General features: G+C 40.4%; 2 pseudogenes; one reads left to right on the top strand and one right to left on the bottom strand.

Annotated features, from left to right (window-relative positions):
* Positions 1–223: 223 nt before the first annotated feature.
* LOC119000366 (uncharacterized) lies at positions 224–385 on the bottom strand (annotated as a pseudogene).
* Positions 386–15,786: 15,401 nt separating this feature from the next.
* LOC119000074 (translation machinery-associated protein 7-like) lies at positions 15,787–16,001 on the top strand (annotated as a pseudogene).
* The last annotated feature ends 871 nt before the right edge of the window (positions 16,002–16,872 follow it).

Raw genomic sequence — 16,872 nt, 5'->3', positions numbered from 1 at the left:
TTGCAATAAACAAAGTGGAGGATGCATATCTTCTCAAATTACTGTTTTCATTTTTTTCAGATAAATACCCAGAAGTGAATTGCTAGATCATATGGTAGTTCCATTTTTATTTTTTTGAGGACTCCATACTGTTTTCCATAGCAGATGTACCAATTTAAAGTCCCACCAACAGTGCAAAAGGGTTCTCTTTTCTCCACATCCTTACCACACTTGTTATTTGTTGATGTTTTGATACTAGCCATCCTGACAGGTATGAGATGGTATCTCGTTGTATGGCTTTAGCTAAAAAGTCCTTATGATTTTTTCCATAAAATAAAAGGCACATTTTTCATTTTCACCAATAACTTTATTACACTTGATCTTAGCCAAAAGGCCGAGAAGCGATCACCAATAACTTTATTGATTTGGATATTTTGAGTATGTCAGCTATCTCTCACGTGGTATAACATTGATTATTCTCAGTTAATGTCTCAATTTGATTGCTATCAACTTCAACTGGTCTACCACACCATGAAGCACTGTTCAGCGAGAAATCTCCAGCATGTAACTTCACAAACTACTTTTGACATGTTTGATCAATCACAACACCTTTTCCATATACTATACACATTTCTTTTTGCATTTCAGGTGTGTTTTTATCTTTCTTGAAATAATAAAGCATAATATGCCAAAAATGTTGTGAATTTTCTTCTATCTCCAATATTAAAATGGCTACACAAAAATTCACCAATTTTGGTTAACAGAATTGTTTCAAATGAAGTTAAAGGCAACTAAGCACTACTAAAGCCATCTTACGGAAAAAAAACAAATGAACTTTTTGTCCAACCCAGTATCTCTTTGCTACTTCCCGCAAATACAATAGTGCCAACTCTAGCTCCAGGTGGTCTTCTGACTGGCCCCCCTACTCTCCATCTAGCTGCTAGTTCTTTAATGATTCCTTATCACTTCTCATGGATCATCATAATGACTTCCCAACTAGTTTCAATGCCAAAAACTCTGCCTCCACCATTTCATCCTTCTCTGTATCCCTGCCTATACATGATTCTCTAGGCTTATGGCCTGCTCCTCGTTGCAAAAACAGGTATAAACACCTCCATGCCTGCCTGCCTCCGTGCAGACCTCGCTTTTAAAAGGGACATCTTTCCCCTTCTTTGAATGGTGAAATCCTACTCTATCTTCAAGGTTTACCTCTAAAATGGAAGTCACCTCCATGAAGCTTTTATTGATTCTTCCTCTGGGCTTCCATATTTTATTTATAGCAGTTTTCACATTCAGCAAAGTGGTTTTCAGTCTCCTTAACTAGAGTAAGAATTTTCGAACAGGTCAGATGATGTCTCATAACACTTTCAACCATAACACTGAGCACAGTGTTGGTGTACAACAAATAATTGTCAAACCAAACTAAGTAGAATTTTTTAAAATGTAAAGAAGAATCACAAACCATGAAATTGAACACATCAATTTTGGTCCCATATTTTCTGGTGGAAAATTTTCAATATTTTTTCAACAACATAAATTTATTTCCCAATTATAAGAGCAATACATGCTCAAATTATAAATATTATACAAAACAAAATTAAAATAACATTATCATATTACTCAAATAACCTCTTTTAACTTTTAATACTTTTTATTATTTACAGGAGAGTATCATTATTTGTAAATACTTTGTAGCATATTTTCTCTATAAAATATGATATAGTATCACTAAAAAAATTATGTGACTCTTTTTTTAATTATCAATAATTTCACTTTAGTTTTTATTTCATTAAAAAACGTAAGATGGAATGATAGGGCATCTCAGAATCTACTTCATATTCCAATACAGTGAAAATTTATAATCTCCTCAAATGTCTGTCAAATTTATTCCTAAAAATCTCAACCAGAATTTTATCACGTTTTTTAGTTCAACAAGTAAACGGCTGGGTCCAAAATTTACATTACCTGTGAATTTTTTTCTATATTAAACATCTACCATAGTTTTAAACCACTGGAGTACTTAATCCTTGCAAATAAACAAGTTTATAAAATCTCCTCCATAACAGGTAGCCCCCTCTGGTTTATCCTCCTTTGACCAAAAGAACGTAATGCTTAGGTTTTCCACTTCGGTCTCTAGCAGTACTTAGTTCCGTATTTTATATTCCAGACCTCTTGGGAGACAGGAAAAGGAATGTATGCTTCTTGTATTCTCTCAGAGCGTGGTTAAGAAGCCGCCACCTACCTGAGGTGCTGTCTTGCATGCACGGAGTACTCGACTACCATGTATCTCGAGTCCATTTTTTAAAATCACACATTAGCCCACTGTCAATGCATGTTCCATTAAGATAAGATTTCTTAACCAGGAGTTACCAGAGGCATTTCAGGGCAGTGGTCAGTGATGGCCCCTTCGTTGTGAGTCTCAGGAATTTTCTGAAGAGAAAAAGTTTTATCAGATGTTCAAACATGCCTATAATCATTCACACCTCCAATATTTTAAGAATTACCTCACTGGATTCTTTTGTTTTATGAAAATTTTTTTTTAATTTCTTCTTTTTTCACATCTAACTTACTTTTATTGTGATGGTATTTGAAGACAGGGCCTATAAAAAGGTAATTAAGTTAGAAGAAGACCATTGGAGTGGGCCCTAATCCAATCTGACTGGTGTCCTTACAAGAAGAAGAGATGACAATAGACGAAGAGAGAGAGAGGCACCTGAGAAATGCCACAAGAGGACAGAGAGAGAAGCTGGCCATCTGAAAACTGAGTAGAGAGGCCTCAGAAGAAATCAAACCTGCTTACACCTTGATATTAGATTTCTAGCTTCCAGAACTGTGAGAAAACAAATTGCTGTTGTTTGAACCACCCAGTCTGTGATATTTTGTTATAGCAGCCCTAGTAAACTAATACACATATAAAGAACTATAATAATAACAATAATATTGTAAAAAAGAAACAAAAGACCCAAAATGGAGTCACTTTTGCTAAGCCAAGTCACCAAACCAAAACTTAACAAACAATCTAACTGCAGTTTCAACCTCCCCCATGGGTGGAATTTTAAAGCAATCAGTTTAGAATTCTGATGAATTAGCTCTCTATCCTGGGTACGCTCCAGCAAAGCCTGAGCATATGCCTAACACACAGGCTTGAAAACAAAAGAAAACAACAACAACAACAACAAAAACAAACTTGTGGAAGGAAGTTATTTGTCAAATATATTAGGGGAAGAGTATGATTCAAACATGAATGGGTGGATGGTTGGACTAGATAGATGATTTTTGAAAACCCTTCAAATTGAGGAACTCTTGACTTTTTCTGATCAGTTTTCAGCCACTGGGTGAGAAATTCTGGAAGCGTGGATGAAGTAGAGAAAGTGTCCAGACTATTGTGGGCAAGATCAGAAACTCAAGAATATGACAGGGTCAGAGAGAGCACCAAAGGAAAAGAGAAGAAAGTAGATGATTAAGCAATTTAACTGAAATTAAATGGAGCAGAGGAACAGGAAAAAAGTGCAGAAGGAAAGGAGGATCTTGTGAAAAGGAAAGACAAAGAGAAAAAAGAACTGGGGTGGGGAGAAAGAATGAGACATACAGTGGGTCTATGATCAAAGGCACAAAGAGAAGCTTCAGCTTTGACGTTCTCTAAGTAAATAAGCTTATAGACTCTTTACAGAACAGTTTGTTTGAATAGGATGAAAAATATGAATGGGATGTGTAAACAGAGGGCTTAATAAAAGGAGAGATTAAAAAAAGAATATGATAGACGCAAAGCATAGCTTTTGAAGTACAAAGTGTAAAATATTTGACCACTCACAGAACAAAAAGAACTTCTTTTTTTTTAAGATTTTTATTTATTTATTTTTAGAGAGAGGAGAAGAGTGGGAGAAAGAGAGAGAGCGAAACATCAATGTGTGGTTGTCCCTTGAGTGCCCCCTACTGGGGATCTGGCCTGCAAACCAGGCATGTGTCCTGACTGGGAGTTGAACCAGTGACCCTTTGGTTCTCAGGCCTGCAGTCAATCCAATGAACCATACCAATCAGATACAAAAAGGATTTCTTCTACCACCTATCCACCCTCTAGATCATCAACAGTCTAATAAAAAATAATAGATTAGAACTATTTTAAAATGAAGAGTATATTAATTTCCTATTACTGCTGTAACAAATTACCACAAATTTAGTGGCTTAAAACAGCACAGATTTTGGGGGTCAGAAATCTGAAATGAGTTATTAGGCTAAAATCAAGTTGTTACCAAGGCTGGTTCCTTCTGGAGGCTTCAAGGGAAAATCTGTTCTTTGCCTCTTCCAGCTTTCACAGGCTGCCAGCATTGGTGAGTGGACTATATCACCCCAATCTTTGGCTCCTTTTCTGATTCTGACGTTCCTGACTCCTCCAGTGAAAGATCCTTGTGATTACTTGGGGCCCATTCAGGTAATCCAGGATAATCCTTTTATCTCAGAATGCTCAGTTTAATCACCTTTCATTATTAAAGTGACATATTCACAGGTTCTGAGGATTATTAGGATATAAGCTATTATTCTGTCTATAATAAGGGTGGTAAGCATTTGCTTTTCATCACTAGATGAAATATAATGTAGAAGTATTCAAAACTGAGGCCACCGACCCAACATTTATGTGTAGCACATATGCTATTACAGAGCATGGTGGTAGAAAAGCAATAAATCAGGATACAGGGGACGTGGCTGCTAGTCCTGTCGCTGTCATTAGATAGCTACACGGCCTTGAGCAAGTCATTTGGTCTCCTCTGGAATTCTCCTTGCCTTTGAAATAAACTCTATCGTGTTCTGACAGAGAACGTTAAAGCAGCACGCTTGGCATCTTTCTTCCTTGTGATAATCTTTCCCAAAAGTTGGCAGTTTATTCACTGTTGCTATGAATCAAGTTTTTCTTTTAGCAGCCAGATGAACTCTGGGTCACTCGATGAAGCATGCCATTTATAATGGCTGCACTTCGTGCATGTCATTCGAGTCTCTTAAGAAAAGGATGTTCTCAAGATTGTTAAGACCTATGAACTATGTGAATACAACATCCTAGGCTTGTACGCTCAAATAGTATTTGAAACTATGTTTTAAATACTGTACATGAATGAACTTATTCAACAAAAATTCATTGATTATTTACTAGTTACAAAGCACTGTGCCAGGCCAATTCCTGGTAAGCTTGGTACTTGAACATAATAAACACTACATACAAACTTAATTAAGTGGAATACTAGAATATTAACAGTCAGCAAACAATTCAGTAAACACTTATGAGGACTAAGCAGAGGAAATAAGAAACTGAAATTCTCTAACCTCAAGTAATACCGTACAAATATAAAGCAACATGAAAATTTCCTCATTATCATAGTATTTTTTCAGTTTTCATTTCCTTTGTATTTATATTTATAAAACAAGTGTCAGCCTTCACCTCTACTGCTTTCTTGGTGCTGCTTCCTCTAGTACAGAAATATGAAAACAGGTATTTTGATCTTAGGTTCTGAGTATTTTTCCTGTTACAAATAGTATAATCCTATTTTTTAACTTTTTTAAAGATTTTAGCCCTGGCTGGCGTAGCTCAGTGGATTGAGCACGGGCCTGCGAACCAGAGGATCGCAGTTCGATTCCCAGTCAGGGCACATGCCTGGGTTGCAGGCCAGTTCCCGGCAGGGGACACATGATACATTGTGTGTCCTCGGCAGAGGCAACCATACATTGATATTTCTCTCCCTTTCTCTTTCCCTTCCCCTCTAAAGATAAATAAATAAAATATAAAAAAAGATTTTATTTATTCATTTTTAGAGAGGGGGGAAGAGAAGGAGGGAAAGATCAATGTGTGGTTGCCTCAGTTGCCTCTCCCGCGCCCCCTACTGGGGACCTGGTCCACAACCCAGGCATGTGCCCTGACTGGGAATCGAACTGGCGACCCTTTGGTTCACAGCCTGCGCTCAATCCACTGAACTACGCCAGCCAGGATAATACCATTTTTTAATTTTAAAAAGTATGTGTGGTTTTTTTCCCTACAGGGTGGGCTTTTGAGTGATTTCTTTTCTTTTTCATGTCTCTACATTTCTAAACTTTTTAATAATGAATATTTATTTTCCATATAATGAGATATATGCAAATGTTTTAATAGAAAATAGATCCTTACTACTTATGATGAATTTACCCTCAAAGTAATCTCTCTGTCAAAAAACGTAGACATACCACTCAATTTCCACAATAGTTATGCATGTCTATACCACCTGATAGCTTTGAAGCAATAATTACAGTCATAAAGCTTTAATGAGATTATAGGGGTAAATTTTGACTTCTCTGCACCTCATTCTGGAACTTGGGGAATTGTCAGACTTCTCTGCCCTGGAGTTTCTGGTCCCATTTCTCCCCTGGCTGGGCGCAAATTAAGAGTGATATGGGCTTTGATGGTCCAACAGCCTTTGAAAACATTTTCTTTGTTATGTTTATATCCACTAATGATCATTTTATGATATAAGAAATTGAGGGAGCTAATTTGGCACATTATTTTAAATCTTTCAAAACAAGTAAGTCTCAAAACTTGACAAGCTAATTAATTTACAAACTAGATACTAAATTCTTATTGCAGCTTCTTCAAGATCAATGGGAGAAAAACAAGCTCATATAAGCAGCAGTGTAATGTTTAAATTTAACCAGCAGTTCCGATTTGAGGTGAACACATTCCTACACACAAAAAAGGGAGATGTTTATGAACAGTTTTATGTGTTTCCTTCCATGGGATTTGAAGGGATTTACAATTGAGAAGCAGTAGTGTATTATTCTAACTCCAGCTACTTTAACAAATTTCAGGATGGAGCCCAATTCACAGGTGGGGTAGTCTCATAGGAGGGTAGCACTCCATTACTCAATCCCAGAGAGATTAAGGCACCCAAGTCACATGGTTACAAGAAGAGCGATATTTAGAACCTTGAGTTCCCAACTGCTGAAATAATCAAGGAGCCCTGCCTGCTGTTTGCCTGAATCACACAGACCTCCTTTACAGTTTTCAGCCTCTACTATCTCCAGTACTCACATATTTGGGCTTGTTGTTTTGATCCTGCTCTTTATTCATTCATTCAACAGCCGTTTTTGAACACCTGTGTCCATGCCAACCACTGTCTCAACCGTTGGAAAAATAACCAACACATTGCAGTGTTTGCCACTCACAAGCCACTTTCATAAACACCGTACATATCATTTGGCCATGAAATGTGAGCTATTTACATCCAAGACCCAATACTCATTCATTCTCTAGTCTGTCATCTGGGACTTAGTTTGGTGCCTTGCTCAAAGCACCCAATGTTTGTTAAATAGATGCATAAATGAAAATGAAGGAGTGAGTAAATATATAAGCCTTATAGCCTTGGTCCATGCCATTTTTTATTTTGATAGGATTGTCAAACATTTACTTTTCTCCTTAACTCTTTTTTTCCCTTGGAAAAGATTTCTGGTCCCTACTCACTTCTTTCTCCCCTGTAGAGCACCTCCTAACGATGCTTAGGGGGCAAGACCTTGGCTTCTCAGTAAACAAGCTGCCTTTTTCTCTTGGCTGGGACCCTTGCCATTGGCTGCTAGCAATCTCTGGATGAGGGGACACTGTGAGTCAGCTATGCTCTGGCCCCTTTTTGAAACTGACCACCTCTTTGTGAAGAGTTTAGCAAATGATATGAAACAAATTTTGTCACTTTTCTTATTACTGTTATAGAATAATTTTAATTGGAATAAAAAGCTAGGCTTTTATTCTAACCTAGTTTTTATTCCAACTAGGTTTTCCTTGTTAAATCAGAATCAGGAAGGCAATATGTCAAGAAATCTAGGCAACATGGCCTTGGCCAGGAGGCTTAGTGGGCTAGAGCATCGTCCTGATACACCAAGGTTGGGGGTTTGATCCCTGATCAGGACACACACAAGAATCAGCAGATGAATGCATAAGTAAGTGGAACCACAAATCAATGTTTCTCTCTCTCTCTCTCTCTTTCTTTCTCAAATCAATAAGTAAAAATTTAAAAAAAAGAAATCCAGAAAACAGCAGTGGAAAACATAAGCTAATACTGATGTGCATTTAGTGCTATGGGGAGGACAGCAGGCAGAATCAGGAAATGGATGGCGTCCAGAAATTGCTACAAATATTTTTTTTTAATTATCTACTAGTCTCACAAACCAAAATGGGTCTTTTTCTATTTTTTAAAAAATACCTTACAGATCAACTAAAAATGTTAAAACCTTTCAAAGCATCACCTTGAAAACAGCCCCAAGGATAGATAAGACTCCAAAAAAACCAAACCCACCTTTCCCACCTAAAGCGGCAATGGCCTTGTTCCTTTGTGCTCTCAGTCAACAACTACTTACTGAACATTTATTTGTCAGGCATTTGGGGAGATACAGTGGTTTAAAAAAAGACAGACAAGTTTTTAGCTTTCAGCTCAGAGGAGGCCTAAGTGTGACTTTCTTCTGTCGTCCAGAACCTGGGTTCTACTGACACTGGCCGCCTCCACCAAACCACCTAAGTTCAACCCCAACAAGACCGAAGTCATATACCTGAAGTATCCTGATGGCGAAGTCGGTGCCACATCTACCCTGAGTCCCAAGAGGGGTCCTCTGAGTCTGTCTCCAGAAAGCGCTGGCGATGACATCACCAAAACAGCCAGTGATTGGTAGAGTCTGAGGGTTACAGTGAAACTGATCATTCAGAACAAACAGGTCCTCAATCAGGACCTGTTCTCTGCCTCTGTTCTACCTTCTGCCAGTTCTACCTTCTGCCTCTGCGCTGATCACCACAGCCCTCAAAGTACCGCCGAGAGACAAAAGGAAGCCAAAAAAAAAAATTAAGCATAGTGGAAATACCATTTTTTATGGGATTTTCAACTTTGCCCAACAGATGTGGCACTAATCTTTAGCTAGAGAACTCTCTGGAACCATTAAAGAGATCCTGGGGACTGCCCAGTCTGTGGGTTGCAGAGTTGATGCCCAGCCTGTTGATTCACAATGCTATCTTTTTTTTTTTTTTACTTGTTTGTCTCCCTCACTAAACTCACTAAAGGGAGAGTCTATAAGTTATCTATTACTCCCCAGCACCTAGCACAGTAGTTGGTGTTGGTGTAGAAATGAATACGTAGTAACACGTAGTGTAATGCTCAGCTAATTAAGAACTACAAAGGAGCCCTCACTGGTGTGGCTCAGTGGACGGAGCATCAGAATCCAGACCAAAATTCCTGGTCAGGGCACATGCCTGGGTCGCAGGCCAGGTCCCAAGGTGGGGACGGGGAGGAGGCAATCGATCGATGTGTCTCTCTCCCTCCATTCCCCTCTCTCTAAAAATAAATAAGTATAACCTTAAAAAAAAACTACAAAGGGAAATGTTTCAATTAAAGATCATTCAACAACCAAAGCAAATGACAGAGAGGGACACTGCTGGGTGGTAGTCAGAGAAGGGGACACTTCAACTCAGCCCTGAGGACGAGAGAGAACAGCACATGCAGAGCTCCTAAAGCAAAAAGTTCTGGGCTGCTCCCTCAGCTAGGAGAACAGACGGGGAGAACATGTAAGATGAGATCTGAAATGGAGCTAGAGCCAGACAAAGAAGGGCCTCAAGTTAGAGGACGCAGTTGGCTTTTATTCTGCGTCCAGTGGAGACCCCTCAGAGGAGTGGAGTGGCAGGTTCTGGTGTGGAGTTTGTTTGTTTGTTTGTTTGTTTTTAAAGATTTTATTTATGCCCTGGCTGGTATGACTCAGTAGATTGAGTGCTGGCCTGCAAACCAAAGGATCACTGGTTCAATTCCCAATCAGGGCACATGCCCCAGTTGAGGGCATGTGAGAGGCAACCACACGTTGATGTTTCTCCCCTCTTTCTCCCTCCCTTTCCCTCTCCCTCAAAATAAATTATTAAAAGATAATTCAGTATTAAAAGAATAAATTAAAAGAAGTTTTTTTTTGAGAGAGAGGGGAAGGGAGAAAGAAAGAGGGAGAGAAACATTGGCATGTGAGAGAAACATAGACTGGGTGCCTCTCGCATACACCCTGACTGAGGACTGACCCAGCTTGGCAACTTATTACATGACAGGCTGGTGAGGGAAGGGAAAGTGCACGAGGGAGGTAAAAATGGCTTCAAGGTTTCCCAGCCAGTAAATGAAAGACCCCTTACCCCTGATTTCCCTATTCTGTGAATGGTACTACCATTCTCCCAGAGAAGAGGATACCGTCTGAGAATACTCAGCAGACTTGGTGTCTTCGCTGTCCCCACACTACCCAAGTGACAACCTCCCTCTGGATGTGTGGTGACAGCAGTTGCCCTCAGTAGGTCCTGGGCCTGGGCCTCCTCTGGTCAGCAGGGGCTGTGGCTCCCCGGGAAGCTCGGGAAGCTCCCCGAGAAATGGAGGTCAACTGCAGTCTGAGATTACCTCCTCTCGTTTCTAGATCACAGCCACAGCTGCTCCTGCTTCTTGTTTCAAGGAATAAAGTGAAGAAATAAAATGGAGTCACTACGGTCAAGCTGCTAAATGATTACAATTAAGTAGGATGAGGCATGAGGAAATGATTCTATTCTTGCCCTAACTAGCCTGAGAACTTAAACTTCTGAACTTTCCAGTCCAAGTCAATGCCTGGATATACATCAGATCCTCAGATGACCATCTGAATGACCTCAGGAAGAAATTGTTCCATTGTTTTGACCACCAGACATCTGAAGATTAGCATCTTGGACCAATGGACAGGCTAAGAATGCAGGACCATAAGACCCTTTAATATTTATTTCTAGCGAAAGCCTCCTCCTGACTCTTTTTGAGTGTGTCTGAAAGAACCCATCTCCTAATGTTGTATCATGTCTGGCTCCAACAACAATTTGTTGTTGTCATTCTTTTTTGTGTAATGCTACAAACCCTTGGTCTATATTCCTGGCATAGAAACAAAGAGCTGGTTAAAGATAATGTGTTGTTCTAATGGAGCCGTGGAGATCAAAGCCAGAGGATGGGGTGGGCAGCTCTCGTCCATGGGCCTGGAAGCCCTTTTCCTGCCAGCACAGTTTTGATGGTCTCCTTTCCTCTGTTTGCTCAGATGATTCTTAGCTACAATAGAATCCTCTTGCTCCACTTGCAGCCTGATGCCAAGGGAGAATTCATGCTTACTTATTAAACCTTTGGAAAGAATAGAGTTGAGTAGGATGAAAATTAAGAATAGAATCAAATCAAAGGCTTAGTTGTTTTATTATGCATAATGCCACCCACATAGCCCAGGTCTGCTGATTGAGAGATAAGTGAGAAAGGGCTGGAGGAAAGAACCAGAGAAACAGGTAAAAGGAAAGTTTTCTTTACTAAAACTCTTCTGGTCCACAGCTCTTTGTCACCCAGTAATTTGACTACATTTCAGGGCCACTGTAACATACTAGGAGTACAGGAGAAATGCAAACCTTTCATTAATGCATTCAACATTCTGAGCACCTACTATGTGGTGGATATTGTGTAAGGAGGGCTCTGGGAAAATAAAGAAGAATTAATATACACTCCCTGTTCTTATGTAGTGGCAAGGATTAGGGATTAAAGCCTGGTACCAAGCACACAGAAGAAGGAACTGCAGCTACCTTCTGGGGAAGTTGGGAAGGCTTCAGGGAGGAGGCGATAATTCAGGTAATTCTGCAATGAGAGTAGGAGATAGCTAAGTATTAGAAACAGTATGTACTAAAGTACTGAATTGTAAAGAACATATTTTGTTCAAGGAACGTTAAGAAACTGAAGGTTTATATAATTTAGGCAATGGGAGGGGATGTGGCCAGAGAGGCAGGCTGGGAATGTACTATGAAGAACATTTTCTACCACACTAGGCATTTGGATTTTATCAGGTCATGGAGTTCTGGGAGTCTTTTAAGTAGGAGAGCTGCTTAGTGAGATTTTCATTTTAAAATGATAGACTGGATCCCCTAGAGCAAGGGATGTGAAGAAAAGAATAAACAAATGGGACCTCATCAAAATTAAAAGCTTTCTCATGGCTAAAGAAAACAGTATCAAAATAAAAAGAGAACCAACCGTATGGGAAAACATATTTGCCATTGATACCTCAGACAAGGGTTTAATCTCCAAAATATATAAAGAACTCACACAACTCCACTCTAAGAAGATAAGCAACCCAGTTAAAAGATGGGCAAAGGACTTGAACAGACACTTCTCCAAGGAGGACATATAGAGGATCCAAGGACTCATGAAAAGATGCTCAGTATTGCTAGCTATCAGAGAGATGCAAATTAAAACCACAATGAGATACCACTTTACACCAGTCAGAATGGCCATCATAAACAAAGCAATAAACAAGTGTTGGAGAGGTTGTGGAGAAAGGGAACCTTAGTGCACTGTTGGTGGGATTGTGGACTGGTACAACCACCATGGGAAACAGTATGGAATTTTCTGAGAAAACTAAAAATGGATCTGCCTTTTGACCCAGCAATTCCACTTCTAGGATTATATCCTAAGAACCCTGAAACACCAACCTATGCACTCCAATGTTCATAGCAGCACAATTTACAATATTCAAGTGCTGGAAGCAACCTAGGTGCCCATCAGTAAATTAATGGATCCAAAAACTATGGTACATTTACACAATGGAATTCTATACAGCAGAAAGAAAGAAGGAACTCCTACCTTTTGTGACAGCATGGAAGGAACTGAAAAGCATTATGCTAAGCAAAGTAAGCCAGGTATTGAAAGACAAATACCATATGATCTCACCTTTAACAGGAATCTAATCAACAAAACAAACAAACAAGGAAAATATAACCAAAGACACTGAAATTGAGAACAGGCTGAGAGTGACCAGAGAGGAGGAGGAGGGAATTTCAGGGGAAGGGGGAAGGGTTTGAAGGATCTAGTACAAAAAAACACACGGACAATAACATGGTGGAGTGGAGACAGGAGGGAGGTGGGGAGAGCTGGGGAGTGGGCTGAGTTGGGGGTAAAGGGCAGAAAACTGTACTTGAACAATTAAAATTTTAAAAATTAATTAAAAAATGATAGATTGGACTAAGAGCTGAGAGATTAAGGATAAACAATGGCAGGCAAGGGTGTAGAGAGAAGGGAACAACTGGCAGAAAAGACGGAGAGGAGACTGTCAGGGTGAACTCAGAAATTCCTGGCTGGGCAACTGCATGAGTGGCAGTGCTATTCACAGAGATGAGGAATACAACATAGGCAGCCGGCTTGGTCGGGGATTTACACCTTCATTTCAAACCTGTTTAATGCACCTGGTGCTCTCCAGGAAGACACCCAGGAAACAGCTGACCATACAACTCCACAGAGCAGGAGGTAGGGACTTTTAGCATTGTTAGCAACAAACCTGTGATGGAGATGCACCCACAGATGGAGAATCAAATGGATGCTACCAGGCAGTACAGGAGTTAAGTGTGAAATTTGTGAGTTTCTACAAACCAGAAAGAGCTCAGAAGAGCAGGTGACCCAAGAAGTGAAGAGTTGGTGACCCAGGAAGTGGGAGCATAATAGACAGAGAAAGCTTTAAGGAGCAGGTATATTCACCCAAGAACACATGACTCTTCCACACCAGGCGAACATCCGTGGTGAAGGTTAAGAAAACCCCTCAGGTGGAAGGCAGTTGAAATTCCTGCCTTTGTCTTTGTTTGGCTCTGTTCACTGCCTCTCAGCCTCATCTCTACTTCAAATCTAACCCTTTAAGTCCAGGGGAGTCAACATCATGTGGACACATTAGTTCTCTCCTCAAAGGCTCAGTTGCTACAATCTCGGAAGGAAAACAATTCATTTTTTTGTTATAAGATTCATGTTTTCACCATTATGAAATGAAAGATATAATAAAAGAGCCCTGGCTGATGTCGCTTAGGGGATTGAGCACAGGCCTGCAAACCAAAGAGTTGCCAGTTCGATTACCAGTTAGGGCACGTGCCTGGGTTGGGGGCCTGGTCCCCAGGGGGGAACACATGAGAGGCAACCACGCATTGATGTTTCTCTCCCTCTCTTTCTCCTTCCCTTCCCCGCTCTCTAAAAAATAAATAAATAAAATATTTTTTAAAAGAAAGATATAATTAAAGAAAATTTAAAAACAAAAAAGGAGAGACTACCTAGAGTTTCAGAAATCACAGTAATCTATGGTATATATTCTTCCAGTGTCCTTCTGTGTACATTGGGGTTTTGCTCATTGATACTTTTGTTTTATAAATGCACATAATGGTTCATTTGAAATGATATTATAAACTATGTTTCTTTTTTTACTGATCAAAATATATTAGACTCTTTTTTGTATTTTTATTACCATTTATCCCTCCACACCCTCTTCCACCTCCACCCACCCCTCCTACCCACAATATAAGCTATGTTATTATACATGTTTCATAACATCACATATAAGGCTGATTAAATTGCTTCCATTGGGAACAATAACTTATTTGAATAGGTTATAACATGTTCTGGTAAAAAATTCCAAACACAAAAAGGGTGCACATGAAAACTAAGCCTCTCCCATTCTTATCTCGCAGCCACCCAGGTCGCTTCAAACAGAAAACCGGTTCCAGTCTGGTAAGTGTTCTTTCCTTTCCCCCCTAATGGTAGTATATCACACACAGTGCCTGCGCTTTTCTTTTTCTCACTTATCAGTGTATCTTGGAGCCTGCTCCAGATTGCCAAATTAAAGCTGCCTTGTTTTATTGATTGGAAAAGCAATTTCTTAGGATGCGTTTCCCAGGAGCAGCTGGGTCCTCCCTCGAGCCAAGGTGGCAAGAAGTAAGTGTCCTGCTTGCCAGGTCTTCCCACATGAGCCAAGAATGTGAAGCCTGAGATTTCCAGCCCACAGGATAGGAATACTCTCAGAGGCCCAGGAGACAGGAATGTCTCGTGATAATAAATGGAAGCAGCAAATACAGAGAAAACAAGACTGGAAGAGTGAAATCTGATCTAGAAATAATGTTTTCTATCTCTCATTCACTGACTTGTACAAATCCACATACTCCAGGAAACCTCCCAAACCTCCCCAGCCTTCAGTCTCTCCAATACCTCATATGCAGATGGGTTCAATGGCCCTGAATAAGTGATGGGATATTCTTGGTATCCATATGGGGGCTGCTCAAGTAATGTTTCTTGTGTCCTTCCTCGCAGTCCTTTACTGTCATTCTAACACAGGTACTTGTCATCTATGATCTGGACTCTGACAAAGGCTTTCCAATTAGTGTTCCCCCTTCTGCTCCAGTGCTCTGTATTGATCAGGAATGTGTTCAGCTGTAACAGGAATCCCTACCTCAGTAGTTTAAACAAGTAGGGATTTAATATTCTCATGCAACACAAAGTCTCGGCGCAGGCTGATCAGCATTTGTATAGCTGTTCAAGGGTGTCATCTGAAAACCAAGCTCCTTCTGTCTGCCCATTCTATATCCTTGATATGAAACCTTCTTCCTCATGGTTGCAAGGTGGCTGCTGTATCTCCAGGTATTATATCCTTCTCTCAGATAAGAAAAAGAAGAAAGAATGTAAGGCAAAGTAACATATATTTTTATCAGCTAAACAATAGTTTTCCCTGAGACTATTAGAAGTCCACTCAGTAGACTTCCAAATTACACCTCAACAGCCACTTATATTGTCACATGACCACCCCTTGTGCCAAGGGAACCAGTCAATTTGCATTTTTGGCTGAACACATCAATGCCTCGAACAAAAAAACAAGGTTTTGTTAGTAAAGAATTGATATCTAGAAGCATCTGCTACATCTCCTTCCACATAGCCCCTGCTTCAACCCCTGCAGCGGCCTTTTACTGCTCTAAAAGAAACTCTAAAATCCTTAAAGTGGGAGCTTCCGGTGGTAGGGTCTGGGGAAGGGGCGGCAAGCACCATGTTCCGCCATGAAGGCGACAAGAAGAAGCCCCTGATGCAGCCCAAGAAGCAAGCCAAGGAGATGGATGAGATAGGGCATTCAAGCAGAAACAAAAAAAGGAGCAGAAGAAATTTGGAAAGCTAAAAGCACAGGCCAAGGGCCCCCTGGCTACAGGTGAAATTAAGCAATCTGGCAACAAGTGAGCTGTTCTTGTGCCTGAGGCAATGCTGGTCCTTCCTTCCACTCCTGTTTTAACATCTGGATTCCCTGTCATAACATCACTTGCCACCTATAGCTGGAATGAAGTGCTGTCCTGGAGCCTGTTGTACCTTTAATAATAAACTTTTGTTATCATTATCATCACGCAGTGGCTGTCTCATTAGTTCATCTCACTGCGATTTCAGCCTTAGCTGTGAGGTCAGAGTAAACCCAACCCAGAATCCCGTCAAAGTGTGTTCTTCAGTCTTTGTTCCACCCAGAATCCTGTACCAGCTGGAATTAAACTAACTCGTTTCAAATGGCAAAATAAAATAAAATAAAATCCTTAAAGTTGCTGTTAGGGATGGAATTGTGTTCTTCCCCGCCCCCCCCCACCCCCTCACTCCCACCCCTCTCATCCCCACCAATTCATTGTTGAAACCCTAAGTCCTGTTAGGAGATAAACTGAGGCACAAATGGATTTGAATCAGGAAGTATCCAATCAAGTAACTAGAAAGAAGCTCTGAAAAGCTGTGCAGAATGAAAGACTATTCGTAGGCAGAAGGGAGGCAGAACAAGGAAACTATTCTAGGCAAAAAAGATGGTTGGTTATTGGAAGGCCACTTTCTTGCAGTGGTGTCCAAACTGCAGCCCAACACAAAATCGTAAATTTACTTAAAACCTTTTTTTTTTCCCCACAGCCCTGGCTGGTGTAGTTTAGTGGATTGAGCGCGGGCCTGCGAACCAGACGATCATGGTTCGATTCCCAGTCAGGGCACATGCCTGGGTTGCAGGCCAGTTCCCGGCAGGGGCCAGTTCCCAGCAGGGGATGCACAAGAAGCAACCATACATTGATGTTTCTCTTCCTCTCTCCTT

This window comes from Sturnira hondurensis, unplaced genomic scaffold (assembly GCF_014824575.4).
Source record: "Sturnira hondurensis isolate 20B ecotype Veracruz unplaced genomic scaffold, ASM1482457v3 Scaffold0015596, whole genome shotgun sequence".
Classification (NCBI taxonomy): Eukaryota; Metazoa; Chordata; class Mammalia; order Chiroptera; family Phyllostomidae; genus Sturnira; species Sturnira hondurensis.
This window is presented reverse-complemented; position numbering and strand designations above follow the sequence as displayed.